Source organism: Colletes gigas, unplaced genomic scaffold, assembly GCF_013123115.1.
Source record: "Colletes gigas isolate AHSC1104 unplaced genomic scaffold, ASM1312311v1 Colletes_gigas_Sc00088, whole genome shotgun sequence".
Classification (NCBI taxonomy): domain Eukaryota; kingdom Metazoa; phylum Arthropoda; class Insecta; order Hymenoptera; family Colletidae; genus Colletes; species Colletes gigas.
In genome coordinates, this window is record NW_025106716.1 from 115,428 (window position 1) to 139,823 (window position 24,396).

At 36.9% G+C, this 24,396-nt stretch overlaps 6 pseudogenes; all 6 read left to right on the forward strand.

Moving 5' to 3' along the window:
• The first annotated feature begins 14,649 nt into the window (after window positions 1-14,649).
• On the forward strand, window positions 14,650-14,769 carry LOC122403997 (annotated as a pseudogene).
• A 322-nt stretch (window positions 14,770-15,091) lies between these two features.
• LOC122404001 lies at window positions 15,092-15,211 on the forward strand (annotated as a pseudogene).
• Window positions 15,212-15,531: 320 nt separating this feature from the next.
• Window positions 15,532-15,651, forward strand: LOC122404005 (annotated as a pseudogene).
• A 2,313-nt stretch (window positions 15,652-17,964) lies between these two features.
• On the forward strand, window positions 17,965-18,084 carry LOC122404000 (annotated as a pseudogene).
• Window positions 18,085-20,786: 2,702 nt separating this feature from the next.
• LOC122403998 lies at window positions 20,787-20,906 on the forward strand (annotated as a pseudogene).
• Window positions 20,907-21,227: 321 nt separating this feature from the next.
• LOC122403999 lies at window positions 21,228-21,347 on the forward strand (annotated as a pseudogene).
• The last annotated feature ends 3,049 nt before the right edge of the window (window positions 21,348-24,396 follow it).

A 24,396-nucleotide genomic window follows, 5' to 3' on the forward strand; every position in this document is an offset into this window, starting at 1 on the left:
TAACGCATTCACATTTCCAACCATTCTATCTTTCAATTATAAAAGACCTCCAAAGTATTCTTTTTTTTTTTTGTGTGAAGTTCTCGTGACGAGTTATTACTTTCATAGTTTCTATGCAACCGTCTATAGTGAGATCCATTCAGCCGAGTTTTAATCAAGCGCGTGCGTACTTCACGTACTTTCAACTTTGATTTTCTTTCAAAGGCAAAGACTCGGACGGCGAAACTTTATTCCTAACGTTTTCCAATTTATTTCTTGGAGGGTCACTTTCTACTGAGTATTACTCTGTGTTCTAGAACATTCAGTGCAACGCGTAATCAAATAATTCAGGATGGCTTTTATAACATCATTTTTAGCTACACTTTACGTATTTTATTTATATAATCGAACTTGGTTATCAAAGCAGTGTTATAATAGAAACGAGTCAAAAGCCATAATGATTTTCGCTTATGTATATTTCGATGAAATTATTTATTCTCTTATTGAACATGCTACATAGAAATATGTGCCGTGCAAATTTTGGAATATTTAAGTAATATCAAATTGAAATCATTGAAATCGTCTAAATTGTAGTTAGTTTTAAAAAGTAATTAATATAAACAGGGTAATGCATGTAATTGAAATATTTTATTTTTTAAGTATAGAAGTATAGAAAATCGTATATTAAGAGTGTAAAGAATCTTTCGTGTTTTTTTCATTAATTTCAGTATTATTATCTCGTTGATTTGAATAATTCTGGCCACTGCAAAGTTTCTAGAGCAGTATAAACCTGCTTTCCGCAACCGCAGACTATCCAACGCCCAACAAAAATATCATCATTTTTATTTTGTTTGTTAAAGAACATAAGATGCATGAAAACGTTTTTCCAGAGACTTGCTAATCTCGGCTCTTCCACTGTTCAGGGTCTCAACACTCTGAAATCACGTCGTCTATAGCAGGAGGCTTAATACGAAGCGGCTTTCCAAAGGATTATCCATAAAAGAAAAAAAAAGCAATATTTGCTTCGAAAGATAGAAACTTCAGCTACAAGATTTTCGGTAATAAAAAAATTTGTTAAAGTTCCTTTTCGATTATGCATGTTCATCTACGAACGAAGTAAAACACGTAAAGTGTGAGAATTGAATTTTTTTCCAAATATTGCGAACGTTAAAAGGACAAATTGCAAATATTAAATCATTGAAAGCAGTAAGTCTGGAAGCAACTTAAGAAAAGTATGGAAGGAAAATCATGGCTACGTATCTAATTTATTCAAACGGAGCTCTTGCAGTATCCAGATAACCCAGTTATTGAACAAGCGTGAACATTTTGGTTATTGTCGTTAGGGATAATGTGCATCCTGAATGTATTTCTAATGCAAAGTCGTTCTCGTTTGTACTATAAACGTTCTCTTCGCCAATATCGGTGATTATTCATAATTCTTCCGTGATAAATTTGTTTAACTTACGCGACGTAATATTATTGTTAAATAGATTTTAACGTCAGCTATGCAAATATATATTTTTGCAGTGTATTCGTTTTACGATACTATACAAATTACATAATAAATATTTAGGGGATGACTCCGTGTATTTTTGTACCAGAATATGTAACTTTTTTTTATTACTTTCTATTTTAACATAATTCTAATTTCTCAATCTGTACAAGTTTCGTACGATAAGGGCGCATTAGTATTATAATTGTTCTGCGCAATTACACGATTTTACCTTTTTTGAAGCTCACGGGAGGGAGAAAGAAAAGCGTAGAAATCGAAGAAAGGGAAGAAATGCTGCGGGATATAATCTCGGCGCGATAACGAAGTAATCGTGGCGGCTACTTTATTACGATTTAATGGGAAATTTATATCGGTGCTGGAGGGGGCAGGGTTCACGGGTCGGGAACTCGTCGGACGCAGCTGTAACACGCCGCGCGCCGCGAAATTAGGTAACAACTTCGATAACACAGCGAGCGCGTGTTAGCTATGTACGTGGAACGCGCTTAAGTCACCGGTATCGCGGCGCTCTACACGCGTCGTTAATTAATTTCGTTCGTTGCTTACGGTTATCTATGGGTAGGCCGCTTTTTATTCGATAATCAAGATAACGGATGGGGTTCTTCGTCGCGGAAAACCATCGCGAGAACGTTTTAGTAACTCCGCGCATTTATATCGCGGCCAGGGAAGACGGTTAAAGTAAGTTTACGACCCGCATAAAAGATATCGCCATGATAAAAAGATCAGAAAAAGGGATACAGAGGAAAGGGAAATTTCTTAGGGTCGTATGCGAGAACGCCTGGAAGTAAGAAAGTAAGCGCCGCGGGAAGTAGTTAGGGGCAATTATAGTCGACCTACGCGTGGAATCAATTCGAAAGATCTCGTACCATTTATCGCGATAGGTGAAAAGTCCTGCTCTACTTTGTTGGATAACGATCCTGCTTTAAACAAATTTCGTTCCAGCAATATTGCAACGACGTTATGCTACCGTGCTACCTACAACCTGAAATGTCCTCATGCATTTACTGTATAATTTCCTTATGCAGTTTTCCTTTATAAGTCAGTGAATTTTGATCAAAATTGAAATTCATTTAAAAAGCAGACAAAAGTGGAGTACAGTGAAATAATAAGAAATACCACATTTAACGAGTTCCCGCTTTCAAGCGATAAATTCGGGAACTTCAATTGATTTAAAACTAGAATAGATAGCAATTTTTATTTCGAACTGAGATAAAACAGCTATAAACTTGAATTCGGTGCGAATATTGTCACTTGAAAGCGGGCGTTTGCAATAAAAGAAGCAAACCTGAGAATAGCTTCAGTTTCCAGAATTTCCCTTACCATCCGGCCGGTTTTCTTTTTTTTCGATTCGACCGCAGGACACAGGTTATTTATTCGGAGTATTTTTGGAGCAATCCAGCACTCGCAATTAGTCTCTGGTTCTCGTCAGTTTTCCCGTGCGCTCTTTCGTTCAATTTTTGGCACTGCGTCCGCGCGGACATCAGTCGCGGTTTACCGTTAATTGAACAGGGATCTACTTGCACGAACGAAAAGGGACCACCGGCAGAGAATTACTCTGTCAAAACCGAGCCGCGATTTCATTCAACTTTTCGATCAGTTTCGACATACATCACCGCAGTTTTGCTAGTTTCGCCGAATGCGTGACAGATACAGTTGTTCGAGTCTGTACCGAGTTGTCTAGTCGATTGGATGCTATTTTGAGTCTTATACCAAAAAGAAATTGGTTCTCTTAGAGAATAAATTTTATTATAATATCTCTTATTGAGGACTAATTTCTTTAGGTTCATAGAAGAACGCCATGTCATCTATATACGGATGATGTGGTAGTCAATTTATTAATAAGTTGTGTAAGCCAATTGAGCCAATTTTATTATTCTGCCAAGTGAGAGTTAGATTTCAAGTATGCGTGCATAAACTGGCACGTGCTATCAGTGCAGGGCCCCACCCAGGGAGGCCAGGTAGAGATCCGCATTTTCCCCCACTCCTCAATATTCCTTGTGCTGGGTGACTCACGGGGGATCCCATTCGGATTCGGGAATCATCGGCACATCACGAGGAACATTGAGGAGTGGGGGAAGCTCGGACTCAGTGCCTGGTTTCCCTGGTCCCAACTCCCACCCAGTGTGGCCAGATCTGGCATAATTGAGTGCATCGAAATCGACAACAGTGACGACGAACTTCCTTAGCGTCTAACGGAATGGTGGGGATAGCAGGCATACACTACCGCACGAGCCACGTGTACGTGAGCTCGGCACTTCGCACAACTTCGGCAAATCGATAAAGAACGCTAGTGTGAGCCTTTCCTTCTTGCTCTTGTAAAAGAGAAACAGCTGAAATACGACCTCGCGATAATCGGCATACGATTCCAAGCCTCGACTGTCCCAGCATTTTTACTTTCCGACCTATGTAAGGTATAAGGAAATTTATAAAGTATCATAATGGAAAAAAAATTTCGAAATTTTTTTTGAGCGGAAATACACGTTTTAGGACCCCCTCATCATATTGTGACTACTACAAAAAAACATATTTTTGTTTTGCTCCTATGCTATTGACATGATTGCGTCTAAACGGCTGAATGAATTTCAATGAAACTTAACATTTAAGTTTTATGTTCTCGTTTTAAGGTCTCATTATATTTTAAGCGTGATCAGTTCCCATATAATGATGATTATACGTCTGTAGTTTTATAATTATTTCGATACATATACATCATTTGTGACAAATTTTTAAAGCGATTTATATAAATCTTAAGAAGGATTAAGATCAAATATACTTTTTTCCTATCTTTCCTAGACAGGAAAAATTAAACGAAGTCTTATGCCTTGCATACCTACCTAAACCACATAAAAAACATATTCCACAAATATTTTAGAATAATGTTGTTCAAAGCAGTCTTACTCGTAAAGGGTTAATTAAGGGTTAATTAAAATGAAAAAACAACTCTTAGCCAGTACCGTGCACGCTACAGAAATAGATTACTACTGACTTTTCCCACTATGTTTTTTAATAACCGTATCAAATTGTTACACACAATCAAATGTTATATATTTGACTTAACTTTACATAACAAAATAATTGTAACGATAGGTAAAAGAATAACGTGCACGCTACCGTTCAATGGAAACCACGGGAAGGTGGTGGTCACTTCCATCAGGAGGGAAATGTAAAAAATTGTTATTTCTTTGTAACATTATCACATGCCGTATATTAAAATGTTTTTATTAATGTAATGAAATTACAATATAATGAAAAACTAACTCGTGAATGCATTAATTTTTATTAATATACACACGAGCCATAAAAATGGAAAAATGATATAATTGTTTACATTTCCAAAGGATGGGATGTTGGGATAGGACAAAATCCAGAGGCCAAAGCATATCTTTATTTTCTAAATTACGCTCTTGAGTTTTTTTATAAATTTAGCATTTTCTTTCAAACTCAAGAGACAAGAATTCATTTGCTTCAAAAGACTGCGGCAGAACTTTTATGCGATATATTACGCAATTTTCTGAAACCGCAGCTTTTGAAACACATGGATTTAGTAAGAATGATGAATTTTTCTGTAGTCGAAAATCAACTCCCATTTAATAGTATAAATTTAGGAACAGAGTGTCTTAATTTTCTGCATCAACTGAATGCAGAAGGCAAGTCCGACATCGTAGAAACCGTAAGGAAAAATTGTTTAATGTTTTATATTACAGCTGCAAATGAAATTCGTCATCGATTGGCAATCGATGACGAATTTCTTAGCATGTTGTATGTTTTTGAACCAACTTTTATATTAAATGATACAAATAGAGACATTTCCTTCAGAAATGTTCTCTTAATCGCTAAGAAATTCGGCGGTTTCGACGAAGAAGGACTGCAAACAGAATGGTCAGTATTGCCTTTGGAATTTACAACGAAAGGTAGACAGACGCTTATCGAGATGAAATTCGATGGTTTCTGGAAAACAATTTTATTAACGCGAAATTTGGACTATAAAATTAAATTTCCTGAATTGATGAAATTAGTAAATACAATTAGATCACTTCCAAATTCCAATGCCGATGCAGAAAGATTGTTTTCCATGTTACCTGACATAAAAACAAAGAAACGGAATAAACTTTCTTCGGCCAGCGTCAACTCTATTTGCGTTGTGAAATCTTCGTTAAAGGCGCAGAGGGAAAACTCTCAACCCATGGAGGTAGATGACGATCATCTAGCTCTATTGTATTCCAAAAATTTATATCATAGATTTGCTAAGAAGCAAAAGTGTAATTTAAGATTAAACGCAACATATGACAATAACTTTGAGAATTTTCCCGCTACGTCATATGACGAAAATTAAGGTACCGATTTACTACAGAGCTTTTCTCTAGAGAGATTTTTCTCTCCAGAGAAAAGCTCTTTAGTAAATTCGTACTATTAGGCTGCAATGACAGTATAAACGTTTTCATGCGACGTCGCGGTAGACTGATCTTGTTACGTCAACGGTACCGCGACGTAGGCGGAACAAGGTGTGATGCATGTATGTATGTGCCATAACGTCACGCGAAAGCGCTTACACTGCAACCGCAGTCTTGTTAGTGATATCCAAAATATTTTTTTTGGACTTCGCTAATATGTAAATAGTCGTTCAATTTGTCTCGCATTGTTACTTTTTTTACGTATTTCGCTTGCTGTAAATACTATTCTGCTTGCTCTAACTATCATTTTTTTTCTTCATTTATTTGCTTATATTTGGCCGTATATTTTTAGTTAGTGAAATTGCTTGCTGTAGATAGTATGGCTATGACGTAGAATGTCGCGCCTTGTTACACTTACGTCACGGTACCGTAAGAGCAACAATGCACGATATAACGTGCCAGCTTAATCGCAAACGTCCTATTCCAACATCCCATCCTTTGGAAATGTAAACAATTATATCATTTTTCCATTTTTATGGCTCGTGTGTATATTAATAAAAATTAATGCATTCACGAGTTAGTTTTTCATTATATTGTAATTTCATTACATTAATAAAAACATTTTAATATACGGCATGTGATAATGTTACAAAGAAATAACAATTTTTTACATTTCCCTCCTGATGGAAGTGACCACCACCTTCCCGTGGTTTCCATTGAACGGTAGCGTGCACGTTATTCTTTTACCTATCGTTACAATTATTTTGTTATGTAAAGTTAAGTCAAATATATAACATTTGATTGTGTGTAACAATTTGATACGGTTATTAAAAAACATAGTGGGAAAAGTCAGTAGTAATCTATTTCTGTAGCGTGCACGGTACTGGCTAAGAGTTGTTTTTTCATTTTAATTAACCCTTAATTAACCCTTTACGAGTAAGACTGCTTTGAACAACATTATTCTAAAATATTTGTGGAATATGTTTTTTATGTGGTTTAGGTAGGTATGCAAGGCATAAGACTTCGTTTAATTTTTCCTGTCTAGGAAAGATAGGAAAAAAGTATATTTGATCTTAATCCTTCTTAAGATTTATATAAATCGCTTTAAAAATTTGTTACAAATGATGTATATGTATCGAAATAATTATAAAACTACAGACGTATAATCATCATTATATGGGAACTGATCACGCTTAAAATATAATGAGACCTTAAAACGAGAACATAAAACTTAAATGTTAAGTTTCATTGAAATTCATTCAGCCGTTTAGACGCAATCATGTCAATAGCATAGGAACAAAACAAAAATATGTTTTTTTGTAGTAGTCACAATATGATGAGGGGGTCCTAAAACGTGTATTTCCGCTCAAAAAAAATTTCGAAATTTTTTTTCCATTATGATACTTTATAAATTTCCTTATACCTTACATAGGTCGGAAAGTAAAAATGCTGGGACAGTCGAGGCTTGGAATCGTATGCCGATTATCGCGAGGTCGTATTTCAGCTGTTTCTCTTTTACAAGAGCAAGAAGGAAAGGCTCACACTAGCGTTCTTTATCGATTTGCCGAAGTTGTGCGAAGTGCCGAGCTCACGTACACGTGGCTCGTGCGGTAGTGTATGCCTGCTATCCCCACCATTCCGTTAGACGCTAAGGAAGTTCGTCGTCACTGTTGTCGATTTCGATGCACTCAATTATGCCAGATCTGGCCACACTGCTCCCACCATTCTGTAGTCGAGTGCCGCGCGAGTGTCAATATTGCGGCTTTTTTCGGCTCGTCAACGACCTGTAAGTTGAAACTTCATATCTTATATCTAGTGACCAGTATAAAGGGAGGGGACTTGGGCTCTCCACCATTAACCAAAACAATCCATTATTTGCCCTTTAATCGCTGCAAACGAATTCTTTATTTGTTGACAAACATCGAATAATTTGGAATTAACCCCTTAACCTACAACTACTTGTATACTATTGTTGACGCTTTGGGCCCAGGCTGTTGAAACATAAATCGTAGGTTAAGGGATTAATAATTGTTGGATATTGAAATAAAAGTAGGGACTTAGAAATCCTGTAAGTTGGCAACGCGCGAGCGGAACGGGAAGTTAGCGTGCGAGCGTGCGTGCAATATCTACGCCCCATTGCCTGCTGGATTCTATCGTAAGCAACACGTGCGCTGTGAGCATTATTTTAAGAGGTTATGGGCCCAGGCCACGTGTTAAATTAAAAGTAAAGCTAAAGGTAAAGTTAAAGTAAAGTTAAAAAAGTTAAAGTAAAGTTAAGTTAAAGTTAAAAATAAAGTTAAAGTGAAGAAAAAGTGAAGGAAAATGTCGTGCACCAAATTAAGCGTTGCTAAGTTAAGCAATAGTAACTATCAAATATGGAAGTGTAAGGTCGAACTTTTACTAATAAAAGAAGATTTGTGGCATACGGTGAAAGAAGAAAGACCAGAGCAAGCAGATCAGAAGTGGATTAAAGCGGATTTGCAGGCAAGGGCCACAATAGGATTGTTATTAGAGGACGACCAGATAAGACACATTAAAGACACGACAACGGCAAGAGAAGCATGGGATTCTTTAAGAAGGTATCACGAAAAAGCTACTTTATCAAATCAAGTTTATCTTCTAAAGAAACTATGCAACACAAAATTAATGGAGAATGGTAATATGGAGGAACATTTGAATACCATGTTATCCATTGTGGATCAATTAGCAGCCCTGGGTGAAGAAATAAAGGATAAATTAGTTATAGCGATGGTGTTAAGCAGCTTGCCAGATTCATATGGAACATTGATTACGGCTTTGGAAACTAGATCCGAAAGTGAATTAACATTAGAACTGGTTAAAGGAAAGTTGATCGATGAGGATTTTAGACGAAGAAATTCACATTCGCAGTCTGCGGAGAGGGATAATATGGCCCTTAAAGCACAGCACCAAAGAAGCAACAGGCTAGCTACAAGTAAACCTACAGTACAGACAATGACATGTTATTTTTGCAGTAAACAGGGGCACATGAAAAAGGATTGTTACAAGTACCGAAAATGGAAGGCAAACAAAGAAAGGGCTAATCAGGTCAGCGAGACAAGGAACAAAGAAGAACCAGAATGGTGTTTCAGTACCAGAACAGGAATGACCGAAGGTAATATGAGGGGAGCCTGGTTTGTCGATTCTGGTGCCACAAGCCATATGACAAATGACAAAAGTTTCTTCAGTGTCCTGGAGAAAAGGGCATTGGCAGATGTACGTGTGGCAAACCAGCAATATGCAAAAGTAAGAGGTATCGGAGAAGGCATATTGTTGTGCGAAGGTGCAGATGGACATATATCCCCAGTGCGAATCAAGGATGTATTGTTTGTTCCTGAACTGGGAGAAAGTCTCCTGTCAGTAAGGAAATTAACAGAAAAAGGAATAGAGGTAAATTTCTGTGATAAAGAGTGCTACATAAAAAGGGGAAATAAGGTTATAGTTACAGCAAGTGCAATAGGCAACCTGTACAAACTAAAGATAGTTAAACAGGCATTGCTCGCCACGTGTAAACACAATAATGATTGTATACATACATGGCATAGAAAATTAGGACACAGAGATCCGCAGGCAATAAAGGAAATGGCAGACAAGAATCTGGTAGACAATATGCAGATCAAGGATTGTGGCATAAAGATCACGTGTGAGGTATGCATCAAGGGGAAGATGCAGAGGCAAAGTTTTCCAAAAAGGTCATCAACACGGGCGAAGAAAATACTGGAATTAATCCATACGGATGTCTGCGGGCCAATGCAGACGATTACGCCAAGCAAGAAAAGGTATTTCCTAACATTGATAGATGATTTTAGTAGATATACCCACATATATTTTTTGCAACATAAATCTGAAGTACCAGAAAAAATTGCAAATTTCATTGAGTTAATGAAAACTAAGTATGGAACGAAACCCAAGTGTTTTCGATCAGACAGAGGGCGGGAATATATAAATCATCGGCTTGAAAAGATATTTCAGGAAGAGGGAATAGAGATGCAGCATACTGTGGCGTACTGTCCTGAGCAAAACGGCGTGGCAGAGAGGAAGAACAGGTCACTAATGGAAATGGGACGATGCTTATTAAGAGATGCGGATCTACCTAACAAATACTGGGCGGAAGCAGTAAACACTGCTAATTATTTACAAAATAGGATATACTCCAAAGCACTGGATGATATTCCAATCAAAAGATGGGACGGTACTAAACCAAATATGAAAAACTTTCACAGGTTCGGTGCAAAGGTGTATGCTCATGTGCCAGATGAGTTAAGGAGAAAGCTAGACGCTAAAGCCCAGGAATTCAGGTTCGCGGGGTACTCAGAGGAATCTAAAGGATATCGACTCTTGGACCCAGAAACTAACAAGGTGACAATTAGCCGAGATGTAAAGTTTCTGGAGGAGGAGGATGATGAAAATGAAAAGATCACTGTGCATTATGGGACATCAAGAATTCAGGGTTCTGTAACAGAGGAATCAACAGAAGAGAGCCATTCAAGTGAAAGCGAGAGTCAGGAACCGGAAGAGGAACAACCCGAAGAGGAATTTCGTGATGAAGAGGAAATATTAAGTCCGGAATGCTCAAGGACGATAGAAATGAAGAAAGGCCCAGGGAGGCCAAAAACAATAAAGACAGGATTAAGGGGAAGACCAAGGAAGGAGCACAAGATGATCCCAGAAAATGGAATAAAGGAGATGGCATCTATGGCAGAAATACCGGTGCATAAAGCGATTTCAGGTTCGGATGCGGAAGAGTGGTACGCAGCCATCGGTCAAGAAGTAGAATCAATGATCAAGAAGGGTGTATTTGATATTGTGGACCGTCCTAAAGAAGGAAACGTGATAGATAGTAAGGTAGTATTAACCGACAAATTAAATAACGATGGTACAATAGGTAGGCGAAAGGCACGTATAGTCGCCCGTGGTTTTAGCCAGCGACCGGGTTTCGATTATAATGAAACATTTTCTCCCGTAGCCCGATTAGGATCAATCCGTTTACTTGTTGCTTTAGCTACACGTTTCAGCATGGAAATTCATCAGTTGGATGTAACAACAGCGTATTTAAACAGCGAACTGGATGTACCGCTGTATATGGAGATTCCGGAAAGATTTAAGGAGACATTGGAAAGAATGGTATCGAGAAATGAATCTGCTGAAATGACGAGTAGAGCGAGTAAAATGTTAAAACGTTTAAGAACCGGAGATAAGGTATGTTCTTTAAAGAAGGCAATTTATGGTTTGAAACAGGCGGGCCGTCAATGGAACATAATGATAAATAAAACAATTATTGAATTGGGCATGAAGCGTTCTATGGCGGATCCGTGTATATATTATAAAAAGGAAAAGAAAAGTATATTATTACTAGTTCTGTATGTAGATGATATTTTAGTTATGTCCAATAATATTAAATCTATTGTTGATGTTAAAGAAAAATTATCGTCCAGTATGGAGTTAAGGGATTTAGGTTTAGTAAAGTATTGTTTAGGTATAAACTTTACCAAAGACGGAGACAATTATATCCTTAGCCAAAATAAATATGTTGAAAGACTGATGGTAAAATACAATATGAGTGATGCGAAACCGTCATGTACTCCGTTAGATCCAGGTTTAAGATTAAGCAAATGTAATGTATCGAGAGAATGTGAAACGTTGCCTTATAGAGAACTGCTAGGGTGTCTAATGTATTTAGCAGTGACGACTCGGCCGGATATAACTTTTGCAATAAGTTATCTGAGTCAATTCAATAATAGTTACAGCCGAACACATTGGAACGCAGCAAGAGGAGTGTTGCGCTACCTCAAGGGAACCGCCCAATATCGGTTAGTGTTTAAGAGGGATACGGAACAGATAAAGGGATATGTAGATGCGGATTGGGGCAATTGTGTGGATGATAGGCATTCTTATACAGGATTCGTTTTTGTACTGTGTGCAGCACCGATTGCTTGGGAATCGCGCAAGCAAAGAACGGTGGCGTTATCTTCGACTGAAGCGGAGTATATGGGATTAGCGGACGCTACGAAGGAAGGGATATATTTAAGGAATTTCTTGTCAGAAATTGGGTTAAAGGGAATGGAACGAATAACTATATACAATGACAATTTAGGTGCACAGAAGCTAGCCGAAAATCCCATGTATCACCGTCGAACAAAGCACATTGATCTAAGACACCATTTTGTCCGCGAGGCCATTCAGAATGGCGATATTGTTATCGAATATTTGAAGTCGGAGGATATGACAGCCGACATATTGACCAAGGCGTTGCCGCGAGCGAAACACGATAGATGTGTAAGTGGGTTGGGAATTGAAACCCAGGCTTAGTCCCTTGCGTTACATTTTTTTTATTTTTTTATTTCAAAGGGGAAGTGTTGGATATTGAAATAAAAGTAGGGACTTAGAAATCCTGTAAGTTGGCAACGCGCGAGCGGAACGGGAAGTTAGCGTGCGAGCGTGCGTGCAATATCTACGCCCCATTGCCTGCTGGATTCTATCGTAAGCAACACGTGCGCTGTGAGCATTATTTTAAGAATAATAAATTGGAATTCTCGAAATTTCCAGTACTCGTCGCGTCTGTTTAAAATTAATTTTAAACAGTCAATGTGATATAATTGAAATAATAATTTTTAAATTAGTTTTTAATTGTATCGTATCAACTGTGTCTGTCCTGAATATTTGGTTTACAACGGCTTGTTCTTGCTATATCATTATTATTAAACGAAATCTTTATTAAGCTCGTTAAAAGTACGACGATACATATATATTTAAAAAAATTAATTTTTATGGTAGTATTTCTTGTAATTTTCATGAAAGTAACTTTCAATTTGCATAAGGTCGCGTCTGAATATTGACTGAAATTATTATTATTAATATTGAACATCTGTGTTACGCATACGTGTAGATAAATGTGTGACAGGCAAGGTGCAGCTGAAAATGCTGTTATAAAAACTAACCTCAATTAAATGTCCCATTCTATCCACAGCAAGTACGAACAAAATGTCAGCCAAATGAATTTACGTAATAGACCTTGGCGTTGAAAAATTCAAGCGTACAATGCTTTAAATCGTTCACACTTCTGAATATTTCGCAAAGTAAATTTTATAAATCGCCGAATAAAGGAAATTTTTAAACGAATGAAGTATTCAAACTTTAACTCGTAATCTTTCTTTACCAATGACGATATTCACTGTATAAACAATACTTTACCTGATCCCGTTTATTTCAATGGTTACCTCTATATAAATCAATTTTTCATTGTTCCAGTAAAAAAACGAAGAGTGAAATTCAGTAATTCTATTTAATACTTCTTCGAATGTTTAATATCTTGGCAATATTAACGTAATATTATCATTACCCTGGACTTCTATCAATTTTAAACTTGTTGTAAAAGTTACTTGATTATTTTATCATCGATTCTTGTTTTCCTTTCTTCAGAAGTAAAATACTACTAATCAACGAACGTAAATTTTACGTTTGATTCTATTCTGAATAATGTTGCTATTTTCAACTTAAATAAACAACTATTAATACGTACAAAGCAGCCAACATCTATGAGTTTACGTATTCATGGGAATCGGATATTATAAGCAATTTCCGAGACGAAGTTGTTGGAAATTTGCGTGCTTAGAAAATTCGAACACAGTTACTATTCGGACTAATACTTCGCCGTGAGAAAAGACTGGATGGACTTAATATTTATATACGGTACGATGCTTTCCAGTCTTCGTTTTCGCTTTATTTTTCGTCCAACCGCGGTATAACGGAGAAGTAAAATACTTTTGACCCCAAAACGCTGGTTATTTCGTTCCTGGGAAATTCTATTTTCTCTGAAAATTTTCACGAAAGAATCGCTTGTTTCTGTTGCAGATTCACGGAACTATGATTTTTGTTTACAAAAATAATGACTCGTCTACAATTCCGGGAATTTCGCAGTTTTAGAAGAATTTCTGTTACTATGCTTTATATCAAAAGCTGCGGGCTATTTTACAGAGTAAACAAGCTTGAAACGCAGTGGGATAAAAATCTTAAACGACCAAAGGTAAATCGCTTCGTAGGAATATGTATTACGACTTATAAGAGCGATCTTTTCGCGACGATTTAGAATAATACGATACAAACGAACAGAAGTAATATTTTTTTGAAACTCGCGTAACGTTATCGAAATACCAATGCTCGTACAAAATAACGTGTCAAAGCGAAAAAATGTTTCCCCGAGTACTTTACGATTTTGCATCGAGTGATGCGTATGATCGGATCAAATGTTACACGTTCCTATGCGTGAATCCCCTCCAAAAATGTTCGCGTTAAATGAAAGTGTCTTTGATCCGCGAAACGCGACGTTTTAGTTTGCGATGCAACCTATTCTCTACGCTATTTCCAAATCTAGAACTAATTGTAGCTTACGTTGTTGATCGAAATCACTCTTCCATTAATCGCGTTGCGCTGCAATTCCATTATGATATTCCACGGTAGCTTAAAGGACGTCTAGGCAACACAATGACTGGTAGCCAATTTTCAATCCTGTTGTTAGCATACAATTTCTGCAGGCCATCTAATAAAATTTAGTGTTTGTAACACTAACGCTGCATCGTATGAATTTTATTTTATTCTTAAAGGAAATACGTTATTACTTGGTTAGTACACAATGATAAATAAATTATATGTAACATGTAAATTAGATATATTGTATATGATATATTTATTACTTTAAAAATAAATGAATAATATTTATATGAAGTTATATCAATGCAAACTATCTATTTATTCGTCAACGACCATACCACGTTGGTAAAGACCAGTTCTCGTCTGATCACTGAAGTTAAGCTTCGTTGGGCGCGGTTAGTACTTGGATGGGTGACCGCTTGGGAACACCGCGTGTTGTTGGCAATATTTTTTATTTTTTTTTCATTTTGGATTTAAGACATTCTTAAAGCACATTCTCGTTTTTTTAATTTATAAAATTATTGAAGTTTACTTTACCTTTAAGCATCTATAAAAATTTATTTTAATTCCTTTCACTTTAAAATTTTTGGAATTGCACAGCTATTGCTTTTTGAAACTCTTCATATTTTCGTTGGACATACATTACAGGGAAATATACAATGCATACAATACATTGTTAGCGTAATGTATGATTTGTTTATCATTTTAAGTAGACTTCAATAAGGCATATGTGTACAGTATATTAATGTAAGCTATTTATTCAATCGTCAACGACCATACCACGTTGGTAAAGACCAGTTCTCGTCCGATCACTGCAGTTAAGCTTCGTTGGGCGCGGTTAGTACTTGGATGGGTGACCGCTTGGGAACACCGCGTGTTGTTGGAAATCTTTTTCTTTTTTTTCATTTTGGATTTAAGACATTCTTAAAGCACAGACTCATTTTTTTAATTTATAAAATTATTGTAGCTTACTTTCCTTTAAAGCATCTATAGAAATTTATTTTTGTTCCCTTGACATTAAAATTTTTGGAATTGCACGGCTATTGCTTTTTGAAACTCTTCATATTTTCGTTGGACATACACTACAGAGAAATATACAATGCATACAATACATTGTTAGCGTAATGTATGATTTGTTTATCATTTTAAATAGACTTCAATAAGACATATGTGTACATTATATTAATGTAAGCTATCTATTTATTCGTCAACGACCATACCACGTTGGTAAAGACCAGTTCTCGTCCGATCACTGCAGTTAAGCTTCGTTGGGCGCGGTTAGTACTTGGATGGGTGACCGCTTGGGAACACCGCGTGTTGTTGGCAATATTTTTGTTTTTTTTTCTTTTGATTTGTGAAATTTTTGAAGCTTACTTTACTTTTAAACAACTACAGAAATTTATTTGGTAATTATTTAGAAAAGGTGGGGTCTCACCGATTTCGATGATTTTTTAATATGTTGTAGAAATTAAGATTTTTAACAACTTTTTCCTATACATATAACCGCCGCTCGGCCTTAGTTTTCGAGATTTTTCTTTAAAATATCGCTGCTACTGCAATGAGTTCTATCTATACGTACGTGCCTGTGGCAGCGTGTGTGTAAAGGTATGATTCCACCGAGGCAACACTATGCGACTTGTAACATGCCACATATCGTTCGGTAACACTATGCGACCTGTAGCATGCTACTTGTCATTAACTGACGACATTACCCGACATATTCAATCTGGTCGATTCGACAAAACAATATCAAATAGTCCCGCATTTCTTTATTTCGGAAAGGAAACAAATGAATGTGTAGCAAATACACATGTCAAGTGTCTACATAAAGTCGATTTCATGTTACATGCGTCGTAATCGCATGCGACATGTTGCCTAAATGTTGCCTTAATAAAATTGTGTTTCGTAGCATGCGTCATTGCCGCATGCTGCATGTTGCCTCAGTGGAATCACGCCTTTAGCGTTGAATCGCCGATTGTTTATTGTTTCTATAGATACATCGAGGCGGCCGGCAATGGATGCGTATAACGGCTATGCTTAAAATCTCGATTTGAGTAGCCGGCCGCCTGACGGCGGTCGGCATAAAAAAATCTAACCCCAATCTAACCCAAACCCAACTATTCTACCTAGTAACTAACATAATGAATTAGGTCGGTGTTAGATTTTCTTATACCGGCCGCCGTAAGGCGGTCGGCCACGCATTCATTTTGTATTTCAATATTCTTTATTGATACTATCAGGAGTGGGAACGATTTCAGCTATTATTTCGAAAAATTTCATAATTCGATCATTAAAATCATATTGTTGACGGAAGAAGAATTCAGCTAAATAGCCTACATAATGTATTTGGCGAGTTCCATACTTCGGAATATTCGAACCTTTGACAGCAATGCGTTTAATAACTGTAACAATGCAGAACTAGATTTATCTTGACACATTGTACAGTATTTGTCATCGGTTGTCATGGCGATTAATACAAACAAGAGAAAAAATCGACGATCGTGGACTAACAAATACAGAGGCACAGACATGTACGTATAGACAGAATTCATTTTAGAGTAGTAGCAATCTTTTTGATGAAAAATCTCGAAAACTCAGACCGAGCGGCGGTTATACATATGTATAGGAAAAAGTTGTTCAAAATTTTAATTTGTATAACATATTCAAACATCATCGAAATCGGTGAGACCCGCATCTTTTCTAAATAATTACCATTTATTTTTGTTCCCTTGACATTAAAATTTTTGGAATTGCACGGCTATTCCTTTTTGAAACTCTTCATATTTTCGTTGGACATACACTACAGGGAAATATACAATGCATACAATACATTATTAGCGTAATGTATGATTTGTTTATCATTTTATATAGACTTCAATAAGACATATGTGTAGAATATATTAATGTAAGCTATTTATTCATTCGTCAACGACCATACCACGTTGGTAAAGACCAGTTCTCGTCCTATTTTCCTACATACGGACCAAAATTAGTCTTAAGTATATCGTACCTGATAGAAATTAGGATACCGCAATCTGTATACTCTTATCAGGATATTATATTATACAATATAATACACCATAGAGAATAAAACTAGACATAATAGTAGGTAAGCTTCTAGTAAGTAGGCACTACTGAAGACTGCATTCAAAAGTATTAAATATTTTCATATTAGTATGTTTATATTTTTGTGTATAATTGTTATGTAAATAAAAATGTTTAGAAAGAGTTCTCGTCCGATCACTGCAGTTAAGCTTCGTTGGGCGCGGTTAGTACTTGGATGGGTGACCGCTTGGGAACACCGCGTGTTGTTGGCAATCTTTTATAATTTTTTTTCATTTTGGATTATAGACATTCTTAAAGCACATTCTCGTTTTTTTAATTTATAAAATTATTGAAATTTACTTTCCTTTTAAGCATTTACAGAAATTTATTTTTGTTCCTTTCACTTTAAATTTATTGGAATTGTACGGCTATTACTTTTTGATACTCTACATATTTTCGTTGGACATACACTACAGAGAAATATACAACGCATACGATACATTGTTAGCGCAATGTATGATTTATTTATCATTTTAAATAGACTTCATAAGATCATATGTGTACATTATATTAATGTAAGCTATTTATTCACTCGTCAACGACCATACCACGTTGGTAAAGACCAGTTCTCGTCCGATCACTGCAGTTAAGCTTCGTTGGGCGCGGTTAGTACTTGGATGGGTGACCGCTTGGGAACACCGCGTGTTGTTGGCGATATTTTTGTATTTTTTTTTTATTTATAAAATTTTTGAAGCTTACATCACTTCTATGCATCTACAGAAATTTATTTTTGTTCTTTTTATTTTTAGTAGGAATCTGTTAGCCACATCGACTGTTACCTGTTTTTGTATATGTATCTTTTAAGCTAATTTTCCTATCTCAAGCGTTTCGAGACTTTCTCTCATTTTCCCGATATAATCAGTTTTTAACAGCTTGATGCCATGTAATGTTTGGAATATATCGGATGGGAATAACAGTGTTTTTGTAGAAGAAGTAGAAACATATCGTATACGGAAATCTATTACTTGATTCTTTTTGTTGGATGAAAAGGTGTACTTATGTTCTAAGATAGTGGTAATTTCTGATATTAATAGGAAGCATCGATTTATCGTAGGTTATGGGACTCTTCTTTTTTGCTTAGGCACGAGTCTGCGATGGTAATAGGTAGGAATGAATTGCACGCCTGTGTAGGCCAATCAATAAACGATATTTTCGAGAGATATGGCTTAACCACAAGCGTGGCCAAAGGGGTATGAATAATTCTGACCAATGGGACCCACGTATCTTCCATGTCTCATCTTTTCATCGATGTACTTTAGATATATACAATAATTCTCGCCCACTTGAAGATAACTATGAAGTTATTCCCGTCATAGCGATTGTTTATTGTAGGTAATCGACCCTTTCTCCTAGCATAGTAGATGTTTTCGGGTAAAAACAATGCAATACGCAGGCAGTTGAATTCTATCTACTAATAAACGTTAAAATTTTCAGGTGAAAATAATCGATTATTGCAGACTATTTTTAATTACACATAATCGAACGTTTCTAAAAAGCGTAAAGATTATTATTCCTAATATTTAGTACTGTTTTCACTCTTGAGGTTCGAACCATTGTAGATAAACGAACACGTATTAAATATTTTCTTAAGAACAATCTCGTATGTAAATTCGGTTATAATTGCCGTGTTACATTTTTAAGCGAGGTCCCTTGTTAGTCGCAGGCGTTACGAAGGCGTCGCTATTATTTCGTACGCTTTTTTTTCACTTGGAACTCACTAATATTTTGTTGAATAATTGTATGCCGGCAGTAGCGTCCAAAATTGGCTACTTTCTACCATTAACCTTTATTCTTTCGATTTATTATGCAGTTTGTGCTCGCTTTGTCGCGCTTTTTGGCTCTCGTAACCCTCAGCGATGCTGCCCGTTGCTCCGGAATCTCTGTACCCGGCTCCATTGAACAAGGGTAACACGCCTGCCTCTATCACCGGGAACGCGGGCATAATGGAAGATTTAAATTTTCCACGAGAGTTACGCGCGTGTGCCGATTTGAATTTGGATCTATTTTATAATCCGGGCTATTAAAGTTGCCGTAGAATTTGCATTCGCTCGTTCGCATCTTCGAAAAGTTTCAGCGGAAATGGGGAGCCGGCAGCGTGACGAACAGCGAATGAAATTTATGAAAGCGCCGGCCTGACCCGTGCACGCGCGTACGTTCCGCAGATTATTGCGTAAACGGAATCCGACAACGAAGTAAATTTACTTTCACTCCATTCCTTTCTTCTTTAAACATCGAAGGGGCAATATTATCGAGCCACCCGATGTCGACGGATCATTGGTAATCGGTAGAAACGATTTATTGGTTAGTTAATTGTCAGATAGAAACTGTTGGCGAAAATCAGCAATTTTTGTAACTCATCAGAATTCGTTATAGTGCAATGGTTATAACGCTGGGTTTCGCGTTGACCCAGGTAGGGCCATAAATGTCGTTTTGTCCTCATATATGGGCATAGCTGAAAGACTTTCCACAATCGAATTTTCCACGACCGCCACCTCCGACTAACGCACTTCAAAACTCACTCGCTCTGTTAAGTTTAGCTAGCATCACATCACAGTAAATATTTTTCCAATCTAATAACAACAACTCGTAGAGATAGAACAACAGAAATGTTTGGCAACGTTTAAGAAAACGTGTTATTAACATTATTCCTACTGTGACCGGGCTTGCAACTTCTTTCCAAGGTTCCATTAACACTTGCATAAAATAAAAAAAGATTCTCGGTTTTAGCGGCGAAGAGTTCGTCTGGCCAATTTATTAATTTTGTTTTATTCTTGGAGCAGGTCTCATTTAGATTATTCTGGGAGCGAAAGAAATAGATGGAAATCAGATGGGACTGTATCTGGGGAATAAGGTGAATGTGGGAGGATTTCTCAAGTATATGGTCTGACCATTTTTGTTATGGAGTGTTCTAAACTTGGCACTGCATAATTTTAAATACAAAGAAAACAGAACGAAAAAGCTTATAGGGGAAACTTAAATGTAACAAAATAGAGGAACACATTATCCTTACGGTCATACGAATATGAACCTAAGATTTAATTTTTTTTTAGTTTTAGAGTTCATGGAATAAAAACGACACAAACATATTGAACAATCGTATACTTACATTGTCACTTTTCGTATGGATTTTCGGAATACAAAAGCAGCGGTTGTGATCTATCAAGGTTATTGTGAATTACATTTCGAACAAGTGAAACAAGTGCAAAATCTCGTTAGTGTTGCGTCTAGAATGATAAATAAATTATATGTAATATATAAATCAGACATATTATATGTATATGACATATTTATCATTTTAATTAGACTTCAATAAGACATATGTGTACATTATCTTAATGTAAACTATTTATTTATTCGTCAACGACCATACCACGTTGGTAAAGACCAGTTCTCGTCCGATCACTGCAGTTAAGCTTCGTTGGGCGCGGTTAGTACTTGGATGGGTGACCGCTTGGGAACACCGCGTGTTGTTGGCAATCTTTTTCTTTTTTTTGCATTTTGGATTTAAGACATTCTTAAAGCACAGTCTCATTTTTTTAATTTATAAAATTATTGTAGCTTACTTTCCTTTAAAGCATCTATAGAAATTTATTTTTGTTCCCTTGACATTAAAATTTTTGGAATTGCACGGCTATTGCTTTTTGAAACTCTTCATATTTTCGTTGGACATACACTACAGAGAAATATACAATGCATACAATACATTGTTAGCGTAATGTATGATTTGTTTATCATTTTAAATAGACTTCAATAAGACATATGTGTACATTATATTAATGTAAGCTATCTATTTATTCGTCAACGACCATACCACGTTGGTAAAGACCAGTTCTCGTCCGATCACTGCAGTTAAGCTTCGTTGGGCGCGGTTAGTACTTGGATGGGTGACCGCTTGGGAACACCGCGTGTTGTTGGCAATATTTTTGTTTTCTTTTTTTTTAATTTGTAAAATTTTTGAAGCTTATATCACTTTTAAGCATCTACAGACATTTCTTTTTCTTTCACGAGTTTAGAGTCGCATCAACAACAGGGACTATTAGCGACTATTATTGGCCCGATTTATCTGTCTATGGTAGTTATTTGATTAGAAGCTTGTGGAGCAAAATTTATAGGATTCTCGAGGGTGGTGTCGTAGTCTTCATAGATTGTCTAGAATTTCGATGGTTTTGCAGAATAATAGTAGTATGTTCTGGAACAAGGGTGAAGTGGTCGCCTTGGTGATGTTGTCCATGATTTTCAGGCCTCTTCTGACTTGATCGTACTTCCTGCAATCGAGGATGATGTTTTTAACTGTTAAGGGTGTACTGCAAGTTTCACAAAACCTGGGTTGACTGTTATTTAGGAGGTGCGAGTGAGTTAATTTGGTGTGTCCAGTTCTGATTCGGGTTATCGCCACTTGCTGTTGCCTGTTGAATTTTTTATTTGTTGTCAGATCGTAGAAATTTTCGATTTCTGTATGGAGTGGGCTCGCTTTATATTTCCTCCATGTGTGACTCCAGTCTTGTTTCCACAATGATTTAATGTGTAGGGTGATGTCTTCGGAGGTCCTGATTAAGGGTTGACGTTCCACATACAGGGTAGATGCAACTTTTGCTTCAAGGTCAGCCATAACATTCTATTGGATATATTCAATACGACATTCGTATAACGACAAACATTTATTAGCAAACACGCCTGGCAGTAGCGGTTGTTAGGACGCTGTCTATTGTCTTAAACACATACGTATCTAGATTTCGGATATTCCTGAATCTATCGGGTGAATTCTTTTATACATCCACAGGTACAATAACGTCTATTCTACATTAGTCGTTTCAGTTTTGTATTGTATTTATAGGATTTCCAACACATTCCCGCAGATATCCATGTGGGATGGGATCCAGCTATAGTTATTGTTTTGCCAGTCTTGACCAGTTTGTTGTACATTTCTTGGATTGCTATATAGATTTCCATGGTTTGCTTCAAATTTTTGGGTTTTTAGAACGGTGGACCGTGAGTCCGAGAAGATGACGAATCTGTAAGGAGTGTATGTGTGTGGATCGGAGAACCGCTATCGTTGGCGTCGATAGAAGTGTTTAGGCTAGGATCGTTGGAATCGATGAGTGAGGTGTTTAGGTTTAAGCTCAAGTATGTTCGGGGGACTGCGCCTCCAACGTGCGTTTTGCTTAGATTATTATTATTATGTAGAGAGGAATCGAGAATGTTCGATTTCGACGGCAGAAAGTCACTCTGCATCGAACGCTAGACGAGAGCAGTTATCGTTTCACGTTTATGGTTTTTTTCTTTTATGTTTACGCTTTATGTCCTTATGTTTTATGTTCTTTACGTTAAATAGTTTTAGTAAATATTCAATAATATAGTTATATCGTTATGTTTAGTGTTCACGTGTTTGAATCCGTCCACATGCCTCTCTGACCATCCTCGACAATCCTTACAAATTTGGATTCTGGGGAGCTATCAATGAAGTTGAGCGCTAAGTAAAGCGCAAATGTTTCAGCTGTGTGAATATTATTAAAGGAGTTCAGGCCGTATTTAATTGTCTGATTTTGGGTAAAAACTGCAGCTCCTGCACCAAATTTATTTCTAGAGCCGTCGGTGTAGATATGAGTACAAACAGGATACTTGTCACAGAAGGTCTTAAACCATCTTTTCCATTCCTCTACAGTTAACTCGTCTTTTTTGTTTACTGCGAGTGATAGATCTATGACGAGTGCATCTAGCGTCCATGGGGCGTTGTGGAAACTGGTTTTTTCCATGTCCGGTAGATTCTAATTAAGTTCGTTTAGATAGTTTTCGATTCTTTGACTGAGAGTGGTATTATTAGATTCGCATTATGCTTGGTGCCGGTTTTTCGAAAGAATGTCACCTTGGATGATCGGGTTTGTAGATGTTGCTGCCCTTACGGCATATTTTATGCTTAGAAATTTCGTCAAAAGTGATCGTGAATAAGTAGGGGTACCTTTTTGGCGTCTTCCGGATTGATGTATACCTGCCTTCTGAAAGTCAAGATATGGAAATATTCGGCATCTGTTATACCTGCTTTTAAAGGTGTTATCTTGAAGCAGATTCATACATTATTTTTGTTAAAAACATCTTCGATCGACTTGTTCGGTATTAATGGTGAGACATTTGATAGGATTATACGTTCCGCTGGGGTTATCATGGGTCTAATGTCTATTTTAGTGTTATTGATTGTTATAGAATTGTGGTTATTCATGAGGCTGGAAACTGTTTCTTTTTTGTCTAGGTAAATGCAAATTCTACCGTTAGAAATCCTAGATATGTATCTTATTGCTTTCGGGCCTATTATTTTTCCTACTGCACACGCATAATCTTTAATAGTTATACCGTCCACTGCAATGAGAATTATCGCTTGATCTTTAGTAGGAAAGGATTCTGATTTAATGGCATTCGCATATGATTTTGTTGATTCAGTAGTGTTGTTACTGACCTGTACTTTTCCGTTGGTGTTGGTGAAATACGAGCCCCTGTACTCAGAAGCTTCGTTTCTTTGGCAATCCTTTGCTGGCTGCATTTTTGTTGAAGTGTGGTGCGTTCACAGGGATTCGTGTGTGACACTTAAACTCGTGGCGTAGCCGCGAGCGACACTACACTATTAGATTCACCCGTTATAATTGGCACACGTAAGGGAAACCATAAACACGTGTTGGATCCCGGGTTGCAGGATTAAGAACAACACTTTACTAGAGAGACTGGTGGTTTTATTCGATCGTTACGGCAAGTTCCGCACGTTAGTACAAACTACAGAGATCTGACCTGAGTCCAAAAATGTGCGTCGTTTATATATTTGAGGGTGACAATGGTGGCGTACGGAATGAGTAACCGGGTACAGGATGAGTAAGCGGGTACAGGAGGCTAGAAAGGCTGGAGTTTGGAACCTATGACTGGGATGTTTGTGCAAGGATGATTCTAGTGCGGTATCTATGTTGGCTTATGAGTTAGTCATAC